Genomic DNA, 18,336 nt, shown 5'->3' on the forward strand with positions numbered 1-18,336 from the left:
ATATATATATATATATATATATATATATATACACAAACATACATATATATATATGTATGTAGATGTGTATGTGTGCATATCACTACTACAATACAGTTAATATTATTTTTATTATTTTCTTATTTCACTATTTATTGTCTGTGGTTATTTGTTCTTTTGTTTTTGCTTTTTTCTACTCTTTCCTCCATAAAAAAGAAGTCATGTCACTTACTGTTAGAAAACATAACAGCTTTGAAATCTATTTTCTTCACTTTTTAATCCTACTTTAATCCTTTAGAGCCATAAACCAAGGAAAATGCCTATTTTCTACTGTATATATTTACAGCTTCTATTCTAAATAACTTTAGTGCTTTAGGATTTGCAATCACCATAATTTCCTGTATGGAGGAAAAACGAAAATCAAACTTTTAAGCCCCACAGGGAACAATTCAGCTCCACTGGGTTCTTTAATGTAGGATCCATATAAAAGCAATCAGAGCTGTTCTTTCTCCACTCCAGCTATTTGGCTCCCTTCTGCCATTGTCTGGAATATTCTTACCTTTAGTTCTCAGGCATAATATCTAAATGCACTGAGCTAGTTATTAAATTCAGCATCATGAATTTCCCTGTACATGCAAGCGATGGACAATGCTTAGAATCATCTTCCAAAGATGATAATTCTGTAATTCATGTGAATATAAGAATTTACACAATCTTTAGTTGTGTTATGCACAAAATTGTTGATGGGATAAAAGCAAAAACTGACCATGAGATAATAAAACAGTTTCGTCATACGAGCTTCAGAGATATAACTGTTCATGCCCCTATCTTTCTGTTTGCTACTTTAATGTGCATTAAGTAAAATGTACACAAGAAGAATGGGGAACAGAGATGAAAAGACTCATTAAGCCATCATATTACTGTGTCATTACAGTATTGCTCTTTATATGTTCTCATTCGTCCTATGAGAATAAAAAGAGAAAGGAAAACATTTCCTAATGTATGATTTTGTAATGAGTATGTTGGGTACAAGCTGTGAGATATTTCATCTCTGGTTTGCCTAGTCAAAAAGTGGTCATGTTCATGAAATATCTTGAAAGTTAATTCATTAATGCGGAGGAGTAAAGCTACAGTATTCACTTAGAAACTTATATTGAACTCAGAGGAAGCATATCAGTTACAGAATATTCAAAATCAGTCCTTAAAGGAAGAAAATCTAGAATGGACTATCTTGGTTATTTAGTTCCATCATATGTAGTTATTAATTTAATGAATCCTTCTACTCCCAAAGATGGCTTTCTACCTGGTGTGGTCCTACCCGGGGAATGTATTGTCCTTCAGAATAGGGAGTTGTCCTCGATGTTTCACCTATGATATGTTTGTACCAGTCAGCTGGCTAGCTGTTTTTTAGTTTTTTTTCATACTGCCTGTCCTCAACAGTTTTGCACTGGAAGACTGACCATTTGTTTGGAAGTTTGAAGTCTATTGACAGTAGACTTGTTCTTTTTGGTTGCCTGTCATGGACTGCTGAGAACAGTTCCCTCAGGGCTAAACAAATGAAGAAACTACTTCTTGTTCATACAAAATACGTTTCTACACACTTGATCATCATAGTCACCATCTTCTACACCTGCTGCTGTTCAAACTCAAAGTTATTTAGTTCTACTATCTTTCCTTGTTCTGAAATGGGAGTGATGGTGGCTGGTTGGGAAACACCTCTTCTGCTTCTAGATCACAGCTGAGAGTCATCAAGGATAACCACATGGAGACTAAAATTGCATCACTGACCTGTGGTTGGTTACGAGAGAAATAAGGTCTGTGGTTTGATGGAATATTCATGGAAACAAAAATCAGTGACTAAATACTGTGATTCACAGAGTTATAATGCAGTTTTAAGAAAACAAAGAGGATTACTTCCTTTTCAAAAAGGAAACCTAACAAACCATATGAGAAATCGAGATAATTACCTTTATCTGAAAAACTGTTGCTTTTAATAGAGAATCATGTTCTGCTTTTCATGTTTTAGACAAAATTTCTCAAATTGGGAAAAAAAGTAAAGTTTTTCTGTGGACCAAAGCCAATGAACTCCTTTGTGGATTCTCTGATAGCTAATTCATGACGGTTTTGGTCAGGATGCGAAATTATAGCAAGGTTTCCATGTATAAAAGATTTCTCTCTTCTTTAAAGAATTTTTTCTTTTTTTTTTTTTTTTTTTTTTTTTTTTTTTTTTTTTGGTGGTTATTGGAAGAACTTAATATCACATTATTCTTCACATTTTTTTTAGATTTGGGTGTAAATCATAGAAATGGACATATGTAAATGTACAGGTATGTGTCAAAACAGTATTTACTCTGTATTCTCAGAAAAAAAAAAAAAAAAGGCTAAAAATGTTTCTGACTTTGAACAAATTAGAACAAAGTAGCTTTGACATTTAAAAAAAATACTGTGAAAATAGTTTTTCACTTTCTCAACCAATTCTAAAAGCCCTAAGAGTTAGAAATTTAAAATCAAAGATGCCCCAAATGAACATATAATATAACTTGAAAACCTTTATTTTAGTGTCCATAACACACCAGTTCTTTTTGGCTTCATTCTTTTAGCACATGCTGTCATGCTTTTTGGTTTCAGCTGGTAATAGAAAAACAAAATGTGATGAGAAAATGCTAAAAAGAATATTAGCAAATGGGCTGAATGCATCAAGTCTTTGAAAGCCCAAAAGAAAGCTTATTCTTTTGGCCATCCTAATATCAAGAACAAAGTTACAGTGATATTTGGAGACCAGTTCTCAGTTGGCATCAATTGGCATAGCTGCACAATGGAGCTATTCCGGATGGAGCTTTGCTGATTTCCATCTGTAAGGGATTTGGTTTTAATCTTCTGATACCAACTACCATTATAGTCTTCTCCAACTGATTCAAAATAAAAGACCTACTCTTTTCTTTTGGGTAGTGCAGAATGATTCCCTAATTTTTATATCAAGTATTAAATGACTAACACATAGAGAGTGTGGTTCTGGCTTCACTGATCTTCTTAAACTCTCCTATATCTGGGGGTATCTTGAAACTGAGTGAGGATAACTGATTAAAACATGATGCTTTCCAACATTCCCTTTACATAACCTTGTCATAAACAAAATTTTGATTTCTATTCATCTACCACTTCATAGCTCATAAAATCTAGTACTTTATTTTCTTGTTTTAACAGTTACTTCTGTATTACCCTTTGGATATATTTATTTATTTTATCATAAATCCCCTCTTTGCTTCTAGTCTTTATTTCTTTCCCTTTTTATTTACCAGTAGGGAGACTTAGATAGGCTCAGTTTTCTTAATCCTCTTTATAAATTTTAAAAAAACCAATTAAGTCTGCACAAAGTCTTGTTTTTTTCTGATAGAAAAGAAAATCAGGCTTCTTGCAATATAATAATGCTTTGCACTTCTGTAGACCCTTTTATCTGTGGTTCTCAACTAGCTGTAAAACATGCATTCATTAATTAAACCTTGAAAGAGTCATGAGACAAAACATTATGCCTAGACTGCAGATGGGTAAACTGAGAAACAGAAATTCCATGTTTTGCTGAAAGTAACCCAGATGGTTGTCAGAATTGGAACTAGGACTGAGAAGTCCTAATTTCTAAATTAACTTTCAGTTCCACATGAAGTCCAGTCCAGTACCAACTGTTTTAATACATGCAATTCAATGTTTCTTCTAGAGTTAACAACAACAACAACAAAACTTGGTTTGTTTTATCCAAAATTCCCCCAAATCACAGGCTCCTTTCTCAATAGAAAGACTAGAATAGAAAGAATAGAAAGTATGTAGGTTCTCACTAGGTATAAACTGATGTAATTTGACTTCAGCTTACTGAGATATGACAGTGTCCTATGTAAGATGAGTCTGTCCTTAAGAGAGTCCACATACATGGTGGACAACAGTATGGACAACAGTAGTACATGAAGAACATGACCCTATACAGAACCACTGAAAACACAATGGCTATGCCACTTACAGCTATCCTGAAAACAGAATGCAAGTATAAAAATGTATTTGCCATCTAAGAATATGGTTGAAATATGGTGAAATACATTTTCTAATAACTGGCATAACTTTGTAGTAGCATCAGGAGAGAATAAGAGGTTTAATAGTCTGTCTTAAGAGAACAAGAAAGAGACAAAGTAAAAAAAAAAAAATCTACTTGCTCGTTTTCATGGTCACTGTCTCTTCCTGATGGTATAAAACAGGGAGAAATAACTACAGTTTGTATATTAAAGTAAGAACAACATTAATCAGACAGATATAATTTCAGCGTCATACTATAGATGGTTCAAGGGAACACACCATCATAGTATAGTTGATCTGAGGAACACATTTTCAAGACATCACTAAGGAAACAAGGTGATTTGTTTCATTTGCACTTCCTTTTTGTTCACTCCAAAGGATTCTTACAGTAGGATTTTAAAAAATAAAGGTTTTGGTTTGTTTGTTTTTGTTTGTTTGTTTGTTTGGGTTTTTTTTGTTGTTGTTGTTTGTTTTTGTTTTTTTTTTTTAATGTAACTGTGGATTGAAGTCCATAGCCTTTAGGAGATTAAATTGAGGTTTCAAATTTAGAACTGAATTCCCTAGAGTTTTAAATGTATTGATTCATTGGTAATAGGATTTGCTTCATTTAACTATAGATGTCTAAAAGTTAAACATCTGAATTCTTCAGTTTCAACTCCTTCAGAATCCAATAGAGAAACAGGTACTTCAAGGAAGAACTGTACCTGAACAGGTTCTTCCATCTGAAAGTGACTATTTCTCACCACTAAGTATAAAAGAAGTCTTGATTGGTTAGGTCAGCCATAGACAGCCGAATTAAAAACAGTTTAGGGAAGATAAGCTGCGGGAGAGCTGAGCACGCACACGACCAGTGTGACCAAGCAATGCCCGTTTATTACAACTCAGAAAGCCCTTTTATAATGTTCTCCCGCACACGTGAGTAACATGCAGTACAAGTCCTCAGGATTGGACAGGTAACAGCCCGCACTTTAAACCTTCGTATGATTGGATTAAAGGTGCCCCATCAGCCTTGCCAGGCTTCCTGCCTTGTGGAACTGCCTCTTCCATCCCAACCCCTGCCGGGGGTTGTTTGTCTCGTTGAGTTTCTCCCCCCTCACTCAGGGTTACATCCTTATCGCATTCTTGCTCAGGCTGAGGCTCTTATCAGTCTTGTTCTCACGCAGGATTGCTCACACGGCCATTCTCTCACAGAAAGCCCTCTAGAATCCCAACAATAAGCCTCAGCCATAACTGGTTTCCATAATAGGCATAATGTACACACCTAACAACCAGCCTTCAGTGGTGGATGAAACTTTCACCATCCAGACGTGCTGAGGATAATTCATTTGTATGCAGAGCCTCTTAATTGAATCTTCTCATCCAAAATGATGAACCGATTAACAACCTAGAAGACAAAATAGCACCACAAAAAGATAGAGCTCATGATAGTTATGAAGGAGGAATATAAAATAAAAGAATTAATAAATAGGGTTTCAGAATGATATATTTTAATAAATTCAGAGAATTGGTAAACAATATGTCATGAAAAAGAAGAAATGGAGAAGCAGTATTTCTTTAAATGAGCAATCTTAAAAGAAAAAATTATCGTAATATGAAGAATAGAAACTGTAGTAAGGGAAAAGATTAGCTACATCAATACGTCTTTACTGATCTTAAATACAGAAAGAAAGAAAATGAAAATGAGAAGAAATTTCAAAGCCAGCTTATGTTGATCTCTATCTGTGTTATTGATGAACTGAAGATACAACAAATCTTTCCTTGTTCTTTTCAACTTCACTTATGCTTTCCATATGATTCCTTTTGAGCTAATCCAAACCAGCCCCTGAAAAAAACTGATTACTCTTCTGTCAGATCAACAGGTTGATCTGGTTCACTGAGAAGTTGCACCATTATTAGTGCCAATATAAGCGATAGGGTGGAAATGTGAGGAAGGACTGAGAAAGGAACCTGACTGGCTGCTTCATCAGGAGCATGGTCCTGCCTTGGCATGTGTTGACCATAAAGCTGCACTCTATAAAGTCTACAAAGATAATAGCATAAGAATAAAAGACAAAATGAAAAAAGAAGAATGCACAAAATGTAATTATACTATAAAAGTCCATACAATATGCCAACACTAAAAGAGGGCTAAGAAAAAAACATGATCTTTCTGCAACAAAGAGAGAGTTTGTTCAATAAAACTCCACAAAGGAGCTTTTTTCCTTCATAAATTTTTGGATATTTTTTTATAGGATGCAGATGCCCTCGAGCAACTAACAAAATTTATGTTGTTGGATGATGGACAGTTACTCACCCTAAAACAGAGAAAGTCAAAGAGCGCTAGAATAAGTACACACATGTATATCCTTATGCATTCTGGTTTTAGGTTGGTTGTGTTTCACATCAGGATCCATAAAGAACTTTGAATCAGTCTCAGGGTTTTTAGTAATTTTCTTTGAAAATGTGGGGATGAGTGTACCAGAAAAACAGAAGAGACCAAACCTTTGCCCCTGTGTTTAAATAGGGGAAAAGGAAGATAGATGATAAACAGGTCATATATATTTCTGCTGGGTATCATGTAAATCCTCATTTGAGGTACATTTATCTAAAATGATTTTGTTATGTTATGTGCATGAGTTATCTGCTCATATAATAGATGTTTTGTCAATAAACTGATATTATATAAAGTTATAAATATTTCCATTAGTATTTATATTTATCCTTATATATTATAAACTAAAGAAACTGATGATTCAACTGTTCTAATATTCTTCTAATGATATGATTAATTTTTGAATTCTCTGTCTTATACCACTTAATGGGGTAAAGAAAAATCTGCTTTGTTCCAGAGGAATTAAATATATATGTGTGTGTGTGTATACACATCTCCCAACAATACGAATTCCCGTTGTTCATGGACCAGTGACCGCCCCACTTTGTCAATAATTGAAAGTTGTTTGGCATATTTATGTTTAAAAACTTGTTCATGATTTCTTAAGCAAATTGGTTGAAATAAGTGGCATATAAATAAAAAAAAAAAAAAAAATTCTGTAACTTAAAACCACCCATCTTGGTGTACCCGGTGTCAAGATTATTCTCAGATTCGAGGAATCTCTAAACAACACAGTCAAACAGAAACCTCTGTGAGGATCTCCAAGAGAAACAACAAACTATAATCAGAAGTCAGACCCATCAGTGGGATGCTTTAATAAAGCTTCTTAGTAATCCTAGTTAGCACAGTGGCATAATACTCTCTTATCATTCCTACATCATGTTCGAGGCTTACCATTTCATCTCTGCATAGAACCCCATCATTCTTTTCACTTTTATAATCTTTCAGTGGTGCAGATCTACACGCTGCACCATGCTGCATTGCTTGGGATAGGTGTCCCTTAAAGAAACAAGGACAAAAGAGAGAATGATTATTCCTATCTACTCAGGAGAAAATCAAGGCCCAGGCAGAGGGCAGCACTTCTTTGTCTCCTAAGAAATCAATAGCAGTCTTGGAAATGGAGGCTGCACGACACCTGAGTCTCAGTCTAAAGGAAAATAAAACAAACAAAAAAAAACCCTCTATTTTTTCTCCCTGCCATTTTTCTATGACACAAAGATATTACTCCCATTTAGTGCCACTCTGATGTTGACCTTGGAGTTGAACCTGCTTCCTACACAAAACCCCCTGGATCTTCCCCTTGTACATACGCTCAGCCTGCATTTTTACTTCATGCTTTGACACTGATTTTTCTTTATTGATGCGTTGACTTGTGTTTTCTGATTTGTTTGGATTTGAATCATAACATACTCCTCAAACCTGGCTTATTTTGCCACTAAATTTGACCTATTGCTCAGATTTTGACACATTTATGCAATGCAGGGTTGTACATACACAGCGGAAGTGTGTTTTAAATGTCAGTAGCAATCTTACCAACGCGAGGGGGAAAAAAAAAAAAAAAAAAAAAAAAAAAAAGGTACCTATTAAATTAGTACCTGGAATATCTGTTCTGTGAGTTTTCTCCGCCCATCCTTTCTTCCCTCCCAGCTTCACTTTTTTTCTTTTTTTTTTTTTTTTTTCCCTGCAATCTGTTGTTTTCTTTTACTTCTAGAGATAACTATGGTAAATAAATACAGATTTAATCTTCAAATCCCCCATCAAGAGAAAATGCACAGTCCAGGTGAATGGGGGAAAGATAGACAAGAAAAGGAGTGGGAAATATAAAGAAAAGAAAAATCAGTCTGCCGATCAAATCTTTCATTTCCAAACAGAAATAATTACAGTGATGGTCAGTGGGGAGATTTTGGCAATTTACAGTGGTATAGCAGCAAGTTCCTATCAACAAGATTTGATATTCAGGGCAAGCCATAGAACTACAGGTCCTGAAGCGTTGCCTGTAATCTTTATTTCATTTTTAGATGTTATGCTGTAATAAAATGTAAAAAGGGAATACATAAAAAGTTATAGAGGTGGGAAAAAACATGGTTTGAAGTTGTATGGCATTTCTTGACAGGGCATGTTCCTAAGGATATGCAGAGAATAGCAAATGCTATTTGAAATAAGTACAATAGAGATCTGAAACTAGATTGAAAACCCAAGTCAATTTTCCTGAGTGTCATTTGATTAGCTTTCTTATATAGAACTGAAGCTTAAACAATGCTGGGGATTCAGAGTAGAGAGGTGCTTGGGAACACAGTGAGAAATGGGTTACTCCTACCAATTTCATTTCTGTAGCTTTACAACATTATCATTGCACATTGTTTCAGTGTTTTTGCAATAATCCATAAATGAAGCAATGTCAGAGGGAATTTGATTGATAGCTGGGAAAACACAAAAACTGTGAAAGTTATTTCTTTGCTCTCTCTCTGTCTGTCACTGCCTTCTGGGCAAGAGATGTTACCAGTAGCTATATAAATACCTAGAGCCTATTGCCTAGCTGTGTATAAGGGAAAACACTAACAAGTTTGTGGATATTGCTTTGGACAACTAAAAGATGGCAAATATGCATGTAATGTATTTGACCTGTGGATTGGTTTGAGTGGCTTCTGTTGGTATTGCTTTTTTGCACCCAGATATTGCTTTCTTTTTCTCTTTGAATTTAGCAAAAGGTGAACAGCTGTCTTGCAACAAAATTAACCTTGAACTTAGTTTTCACCTTTGGGGAACTCTGGATTGCGAATGAGTGCATTAAAAACATTTTGATCTGAATCTAAAATAAATACATCCTTCAGAGCTCGGATTTAAGCTTTGCATATTTATGTATACATCTATAGGTCTCCCAGAAAGATTGAGACCTGCAGCAAATTGATATTGATACTAAAATATGTTCTTTGCTGTTTCATCTATACTCTCAATTTCTCTCATTATTATTTTAATGTTCAAATCCTCTAATTGTTTTTCAAAGTTAAATTACTTTTAAAAACCCAATTTGTTGGGAACTGTTTTTGTTGGGTTTTTTTGGTTTGTTGTGTTTTGTTTTTTTGTTTTTTTTTTTTTTTAAACCCATAGTAGAACATCTCTTTTAAAGTTCTGGCAATAAAGTGCTTACAGAGCTAGTGTTATGTGTAAGAATTCCTATCCAATTACTCAATGGAGATAGTTCTAAGAGGGCCAGGGTGATTACAGCTTTCATTTGGAGGTACTGCACATTCAATCCTGAACATGTGGTCTTTGAAACGATAATATTACTCATTGCTTTAGGAAGAAAGTGTTATTTTAAGAGGTGTTTTATATTACTAACATTATTTCCCTTTACTTTTTCCTATCTCAGAACTGTGTCAATCTGTCTGTCTCTCTACTTAACTGTGTAGCAATGGAGTGAAAAACAGCCCCTGTTTGAAAGGTATTTGAATTCTCAGTAAAGTTCCTGAAATATGTACTCTGGAAGTTGTGCAATGTACTTAACTCATGATCATGAGAAGTGATACAGCATGCATAAATTATGATGGTTCCTCTTTGGGCTGATCCACTTCTGTTCTACCATTTGTGTATACCATGGCCTCCTCTAATGGATGTTAATAAAAATTTCAAATCATAGTGTGTGTTATACCACATATTGTGTTTGAGTACCAAATGATGACAGACTTGGTGGGCTTCCATAGCAAATATTGCCCATGGGGAAAAGTTGCTTCTGAGGCTGTGTTAAGCTGTCTTAAAATACTATTTGCTTTCCTTTTCTTTAGGATTTATTGTATTTTATCATGTATTATATATTTTATTCACAGAAGTCTTTCTAGGGATAAGGACTTCAGTACATAACAACAGCTCCCTTGAGTGGGAGATTTCAGGGCGACCTGCCAGCTCTTCTTGCTGCAGATGTCAGGCCATCTGGCTGCCATCTCTGGGGCAGGACACATCAAGGGAGTTGGCTGGCGCATCTCCCCAGCAGGAGTTACTTGGTAAGGGTGGAGAGGGGAGGGGAATGTGTGAGGAAAGATATAGCTAGCTACTGTCATGGGAGAATTGTGAGTGCCACTGTTTTTATGTATATATGTATATAAAATTATAGGAAGACAGGTATACCGAGACACAATACTTCCAGCAAATGTGAGTCTGGGTTTAAATTGAACCGGAGTAACTTAGATCTGAAAGACATCTCATTCATGGTGTTCAACATTTCTAAAGTCTTTATTCCATCTTTTTAATTTGTTTGTTTTATTTTCTTCTTATGACAATGCAGATAATGTGCGCACGCATGATGTAAGGTATGTTTTATGAAAGTGTTTTATCACTGAATGTGTTTGAGTAGACAGACATCTGTTGTCAAGAGAAATACAAATCTTTGACCTGGAACATTGGATAATGATTAACTTAGATAATCTCCCATCCAGATATGTGTACCTTCGAACAAGGGGATGGTGCAACCTCAGGAATTATGCGTTTCTACTTTTCTGCAAGGATGAGGATATGACACAGTGGATATTCCTAAACAGACCTGAAAAACAACATGGGGTAAAGACATAATTTTATAAATGGAGAGATGACCACTAAAAAAGGAATTTTGGTGCTTGGAAGGTGACTTGAGTTTGATGCAGGACTTAAAAAACAAACAAACAAACAAACAAAAAACACAAAAAAACCCAAACCAAACCAAACCAAAAACAGAAAACCAACAAAAAAACAAAAAAAAAACCATCCCCAAACCAAAACAACAACAACAACAAAAACCAAAAGCAAACACACACACACACACAAAAAAAAAAAAACAACAAACCAAACCAAACAAAAAAAATTAAACCAAACCAAAACAAACAAACAAACAAAAAAGACGAACCCTAAATCTGATTATGAAAGGTCTGGATAGTGACCATTAATGGATGATTTCTGAGAGGAGTCTAGCAAACTTTAAGCAATGGCCACATGTTGTGAGGTTTCTGAATAATGGCGTATGAATCCCATACTGGGGCAGACAGGTATAGAAAAGCACAGAAGCGTATGTCACAGGTCTCAGCAATGAAAAAAAAGGTCTAACCAGTAAATTCATATTATGTTTAAGACTTCTACTCCTGGAATACTAAATTCTGAGTCTTGGAACTGTCTACTGACATTGCTCCCTTAAGCAATTCTTCTGTAAGCAAGTATATGTCAATAGGATGGAAAAGCTATCTTCATCATAGCCTGACAAGCTGTTTATTCAGAAATGATCTGTTGCCCTATCTTGAGTTTTCACTGGGAATGATTGTATGGAAAGTCCTTAGTTTTCCTGACATGGAAATGCTGATGGTGTCACAAAGACATAATAACCTCAGCATGCTCTTCAAGAACTGCTATTGCCTAATAAACTTCTGGGAAGGCAGTTGTCATACCACTTTGGTGATCAGGATAGGCTTATGGCTTTATCCTCCCTGCCACTGTTTGACTTCATGCAGCAATAGGAAGGGACAGATATCCCATCTCCCTGTGTGATGTCATTACACCTAGGTAGACAACAAGGTTAAAAATCAGAATTTGCCATAATTTTTTTACTTACAGAAATCTCTCCTGCATGAATAATCAGAGAAAACAGAAACACAGCCCTGAAATGGATCCCTGCAGTCTGTACCTTCTGAAAGAAGCCAGACTTTTGTTCTCACAGGCAGGTATGTAATCAGGTAATTATAATTGTTATGTATATCTCTTATGTAAACTTCTTAACAGGGCTAGTAAACCAAAGGATGTGATAAGATTTCAGGTATATATGTATTACCATGTGTTAGTCAAAAGGAGGGAAAATAATGTGTTAAGATGCTGCATGACTAATGACCTTGGCCTCTAAATAAAAAAGTGGGCAATGGGAACTCTTCTCTTCTTCTTCTCTTCTTTCTCTTCTCTTCTCTTCTCTTCTCTTCTCTTCTCTTCTCTTCTCTTCTCTTCTCTTCTCTTCTCTTCTCTTCTCTTCTCTTCTCTTCTTTCTCTTCTCTTCTCTTCTCGTCTTTTTTTTCTCCTCTCCTCTCCTCTCCTCTCCTCTCACTTTATCTCATTTTAAAAACTTCTACCCTTGTTTAAAATAAAGCAAACCACAAATGATAGCTAGAATTAGTCAAGTGTTTTTTAAGACCATGAGGCACTATCAGTAAATGCAATCTGTCCTCTATAGACCTAATATCCGTGGAGATGAAACAAAATGTTGTTTACTGAATCAACACTAACCACAGTATGGCCTGCACGGGGGAACCAGGCACACATTATTGCAGAGGCTAAAGAGTGTAAAACCACTGATCCTGCAGTTACAGGGTCATAAAATCCTGCTTTCTGTATGAAAAGCATTTAATACTGGACATTTTTAATACATCCTCTCTGGGAGACACAAAATACAAGGGACCTTGAATAATTACTCAGTATAAAATATTGGGAGTAAACTTCTGTCAACAAAGCAGATGGTCCTCCCCCTCCCTCTGACACCCCCTGAATCCTTCAGCCTTGAACATTCAAAGTGTGTTCTGACAATTTGACAGTTGATAAGGAAAAGACATTTACCATTAACTCTAAATAGAAACAAGGAGCACAAAATGAGAATACGGCCCTTTGATGAACATAAGTGTGAGTTCCAGTCAGCTGATCTCGGTTGTGCTTTGTGAAACGGGACTGTTTTGGCTGTTCCTGTGTGTGCTATTTTTGATGGCAATAAATAGAGCTTAACTGAATAATATTTCAAATGAGTTGCAAGCTGCAGCTTTATTTGAGGTTGTGACTGCTTTTAGTGCTGAAAAAGGAATAAGCTCTGTGCAATCCTCACATCTATTTGTTCAGTTTGTACAGCACTTTCTGGATTTGTGTGTGGTACAGAAGAGGGTTGCCATTTACCTTTATTGTAATGAAACACTGTGGTTGGAGATCATGCATACAAGGAACTTTTTTTCAGCATTCACTAACAGCGTAATTCATTTAGTTTTACTGAAGTCAGGTTGGATTTATGATGATGGGTGTGAGAGGGCTGAAACCCACAGTGTTCCTACTGTCTCAGCATTTTTAATATTTATAAAATTGCTTCTGTTGATTTACTAAAATAATTTGGAATTTTAAAAGAACATTAAATTTAAACATTAAATTTGAAAGAACAAGGCTACACTGGTGCAAATGCAAGTAATAAGTAGATATCAGGTTTTCATATTAATCTCAACCCATGAGAGATATAAGGCAGTTATTATCTCCTTCAATATTAAGCTTATATTCCAGAGTTGAGTAGAAAATACTTCCCCTAACTAAGTAAAATCTTCTTTTAAGAATTCATTCCCACTCACCTGCCCCAATTCTGCCATCAGATGAAACGGCCCTTCAAAAATATAGTGAATAATCCTAAGAAATAAAAATTCACTCCTTTCTTCCCCGATATCAGCTAGTGCCATACTTCTTTTTCTTCATAGCATGGAGTTATTCCATCTATGTATATTTCAGTGTTAGGATCCTGTTTTGTTAGTGATAATAGTTACGTTTCTGAAGCCTGGTTGAGTCAGTGTTCAGTGCAGCCTAGAAAGGTGCATGGTTTTAGAGCAGGGGATCGCTGGTTCCATGTTTCCATGTTAATGTAAGGTAATTCCCACCTTTGCTGGTTCCAGCATGTCATTATCATTACTTACTGGAGAACCATCTCTGAGTCAAGAGCCCTGTGAATGTTAAGAGTGTGTGTGACCTGTTCTAATTTTTTTAGTAGACTGCATTAATATGAAGCTATGAAACCTTGCATTTAAGATGTCTATTCATGTTTCAGTCAGGAGTAAATAGAAAGTTCTGTTTGGTCCTGGTTTGTAAGAACATGGTATGGAATAAGAAGGGCAGTTCTGACTTCCTAAGAGTTTTGAATCGTTTGGGTTCTCTCTCAGATTTCTGATCCTGTATCTGTGGTTTGAGAGATTCTTCAGAATTAAAAAAAAAAAAAAAAAAAAAAAAAAAAAAAAAAAAAAAGATATTATCACTCTAATGGTATTCAAATGCTGAGTCAGAAATAAACAACGTGAATACAAGATTTGTCTTTGATTTCTGAAGAATTACTCAAGTGTTGCAGGATGTAATGGAGATACAGATTTCATCCTTTGTATACAACAGCACAATAATGGAGCAGAAATAAGGCCAGGACCTCAACTCCACTAACCGTAGTGTTGTTATACCAATGCACAAAAGCTGAGACTCTCTTCCCTGTTGACTGCAGCGTATGTGCAATGATTTTAAGATTAAGCATTTCTAATAATCTGCATACATACAAAAGCACAGTATTACGGGGACGGTATTTTGTAATTATGCTCTTCATAATATAGCAATCCTGTCTGAATGTCAGATTGAAAATTGATGTCATCCTGCATGAAGAGTTTCTTCAGTTGTGAATTATGTTACATTATATTGCAGAGACTCTTGAAACAGAGGGCTCAGTCTTTGAATAGGGCGTCTTTATGATTTATTAACAGGTGCAACTGATTGGCAGTGTGCCTATTTTAACAGATATCTATCTACTACATGTTATGAGAGAAGAACGGTGACAGTGCTGTGGAAAGATGATGCATACAAACCCATCAGTGACAGTATCACTTGACTTAAATATAATGCATCTTTGGCTTGAATAATGGCCTATTTTCCTTTTCTACTCAGGAAAATCAAGAACTATGCAGTCAGTGGCGTTACAATTACATAAGAAGCACAAGGATTATGTCCATTATCGACAGCTCTGTTTTTTGCTATTCAGAGGAGCAGTGAGGAGGTTTTTCAGAGCACAAAAGAATTTATAAAAGAATAACAAAAAGAAGGGGGAAAAAAATAGAAAGACCTTTAATTTAAAAAACAAGTGCTTTTTGCCATTAACTGCAATTATACCAGCATCTCACCCATATTTTCAAGATGTATCTGGGATGTGATCACAACTGCACTTACTGTTGACTATAGTGGTATATAAACACAAGAAATTCAGATATATTTAACTGTCTGAATTCCAAAGATCTAGAAATACAGGAAAAAAAGACATAAAACCAGCTCAAAGCAGATAGAAGGAAAGACACAAGGAAAGGAAATTATCATTTCCAACACACACACACACACAAACCAAAACTTAAAACTCATTGCCAGGGAAAGAATTTAGCACCGGATACAGAGATGCTGAAGATGAGCACTGTTATCCTGAGAGGTGGCAACTTGAACATCCAGTTCTGTTTTCTGTTTAATCAAACAGAAACCACTTGTTGTCATTTTGATCTCATATCCCAAGGGTCACAGGATGAGAATCCGGAGTGGTATCTACACATGAATTCTTACACTGATAACAGGTGGTAGCCTTGTGATTCATTTAGAGTCCATGAAGACATTCTTCCTAGAAGCTCAATTCTTATCAACCTTGAATTGGCTGGGAGACATTATTGGCCAGAGTATGACTTAGGGACAACAAGCATTTAGAGTCTCTTGAGAACACTAACACTAAAATATCCATGACTATATTACACTTCTTTCTGACTGAGATTTCTATGACTCTGTGAAATAATTTGAAAATAACGGTTGGGGATTTTTTTTGTTGAAAAGTATGAATAAAGTTTTTAAAATTTTAATAGTTCTTTTGGAAGGTGGTTGTTTGGGGGTATTTTTGGTGTTTGTTGTTTGGGGTTTTTTTGTTGTTGTTGTCTTGCTTGGATTTTTTTTTTTTTTTTTTTTCTTCCCCCCTTTTTTGAACCGCAATTACCTATGTATAAGTCCTAAGCACATTTCCATATGGATACCAATTTGTTTCTGACTGGCTTCTGAAGGGGTTATTTCTAGTGATAGAGTTAACTTCTCCTCAGAAAGAGTTCTGGCATCGGAACAGTCTGGCAAAGAATGGGCCTGAATTCTCTTCAGTGAAGAAATTCCTTTCTGTAAAATCCAGTCCCTGATGGAAAGGATTACCTACCAGCATAAGCTAGATGTGTCTGTAATGACGTTTTGATTTCATATAGTTCTCTTTATCAAAAATCCCAAGAGCTGCCTGGAGAAATTGCTTAAAGTACCCAAACCCAGAAACATGTATATGTACAAGTAATTAACAGCATCTTCTTGGTTTTGTTGTCTTTTGTTTAAAAGAAACAAACAAACAAAACCAACAACAATAAAAAAGAGGGAATGTGTTTTATGTTAGTTGGTTTTACACCGAGTATAAACCCTTCACCTCTATGTACCCATTACTGATCATTAGTTCTTTTCCCATCTGCTCTCTCATACTTTGGTTCCTTCAGCAGTGGTTACCTATGACATGCCATATCCTTATGAGGATCTCCACACAAGTGAATGATTTTAACCTTGATTGAACCTCATTGATTTCAACGATATTCTGCCCAGAAATCATTCAGATAAAAACTTTAAAATTTAGAGTGTCTGCATTCTGAAGGAAGGATTTTTATGTCTGATAGTGTTACTTGGTGCTGTGAAATCAAATTTGTCAGTCACTGACATAATATATGAATTGCGAAAAGGGAAACGGAAAGAAATTTAACCATCACCCCATTTTCTACCTTTTCCATCCTTCTTTCTTCACCAACACTGCTCAAAGAGTTAAGAATCAGATTTGGAGTGATTTCCTTACATATTTTGCAGAGGTATATTTGAAAAGCTCATGAAGAAACTCAGAGCCAGACAAACTAGTTGACAATCTGAACCATGCTTTCCTCTAGTCTTCCTTGGTGTGTGCTTGATGTCTTCACAGAAGCACATTTGCTAATGGAGACTGAAATTCTTCAGAGGAAATTCTAAAAGAAGAGAAAATCAGTAACAAAATCAAGATTTAACTATATCCGCTAGCAGCAAATATGAAAGAATTTGCAAGGTACATACTTGACTGGTTGTGTCTGAGGTCTCTGGATCTTGTGGTCTATGAAACCATGAAAGGCCAGGTAGACATGGCCATAAGAAAAGCTCTCCATTTTATGAAAAATAGCATACCACACAGTACTAAATTTTGGAAATGTCCTATGGATACTACTTTGAGTAGTAACAGATGGAAATTAATTCATCTCCATGGATAAATACATTCTGGCACAATTGTATTTGGGAATGGTTAGACAATGGAATAATGGAGCTTGGAATAATGGGTCTTGGGCCTAGAGAATTTAGAAAGTCTAGATAACTCCTAGCTCGTAGCCACTATTACATGTTTTAATAACACAGGCTGCCACATTCTCACATAACCTGTTTTCTGATGTGTAAGTAGAACACCATGTCATACACAAAATATCAGCCCTTATATTGAATATCCTATACCCAAGGATATCTAAGCTTCCAGAATAAAAAAAAAAAACATGTAATTAAAATGCAGAACAATTTGGTTTATTTTGTTCATTCCTCAACCCTTTGTTTTACATTATTAGACCAATATTTTTAATGCACTCACAGGTTTCTCTTTCAGATAATAAGAGGAAAAAACAAACAAACAAAACCAAGACAAAGACTAGCATTTATTAGTAACAAAATTTAACATCAACTCTTTTCTCATCACTGGATGTGTGTAAGACATTTTGACTGCACTTATTTTATTGTAATACAAAAATAGGCACACTCAAATTTGAGATAAATTGTGTATCTCTTGTCTTCAGTGAGTTTTATCATCATTTGGAAAATGGGATTATAGTAGATTAGCAGAATGGATAACTCAGAATTAAAATAATCTCAGATATTAAATTACACCCTTAAAGACCTTAAAAAAGCCTCCAAACCTATAACTGTACTCTAGAGTGGATGATGCGAGGATGAACAGATTTAGGGACATTTTCTTAAAGTATTTGATGTCTACATTAACAAATATATTTTAGCAAAGAGCATAGGCCAAATTCAGCATGTGTTTATGATCTCATCTTCTCAGCATGGTGCTAGCACATACCCTGACCTTCTAAAACTTGGGTTCTCTA

Source organism: Athene cunicularia (assembly GCF_003259725.1).
Source record: "Athene cunicularia isolate RWA chromosome Z unlocalized genomic scaffold, athCun1 chrZ_part1, whole genome shotgun sequence".
Taxonomy (NCBI): Eukaryota; Metazoa; Chordata; class Aves; order Strigiformes; family Strigidae; genus Athene; species Athene cunicularia.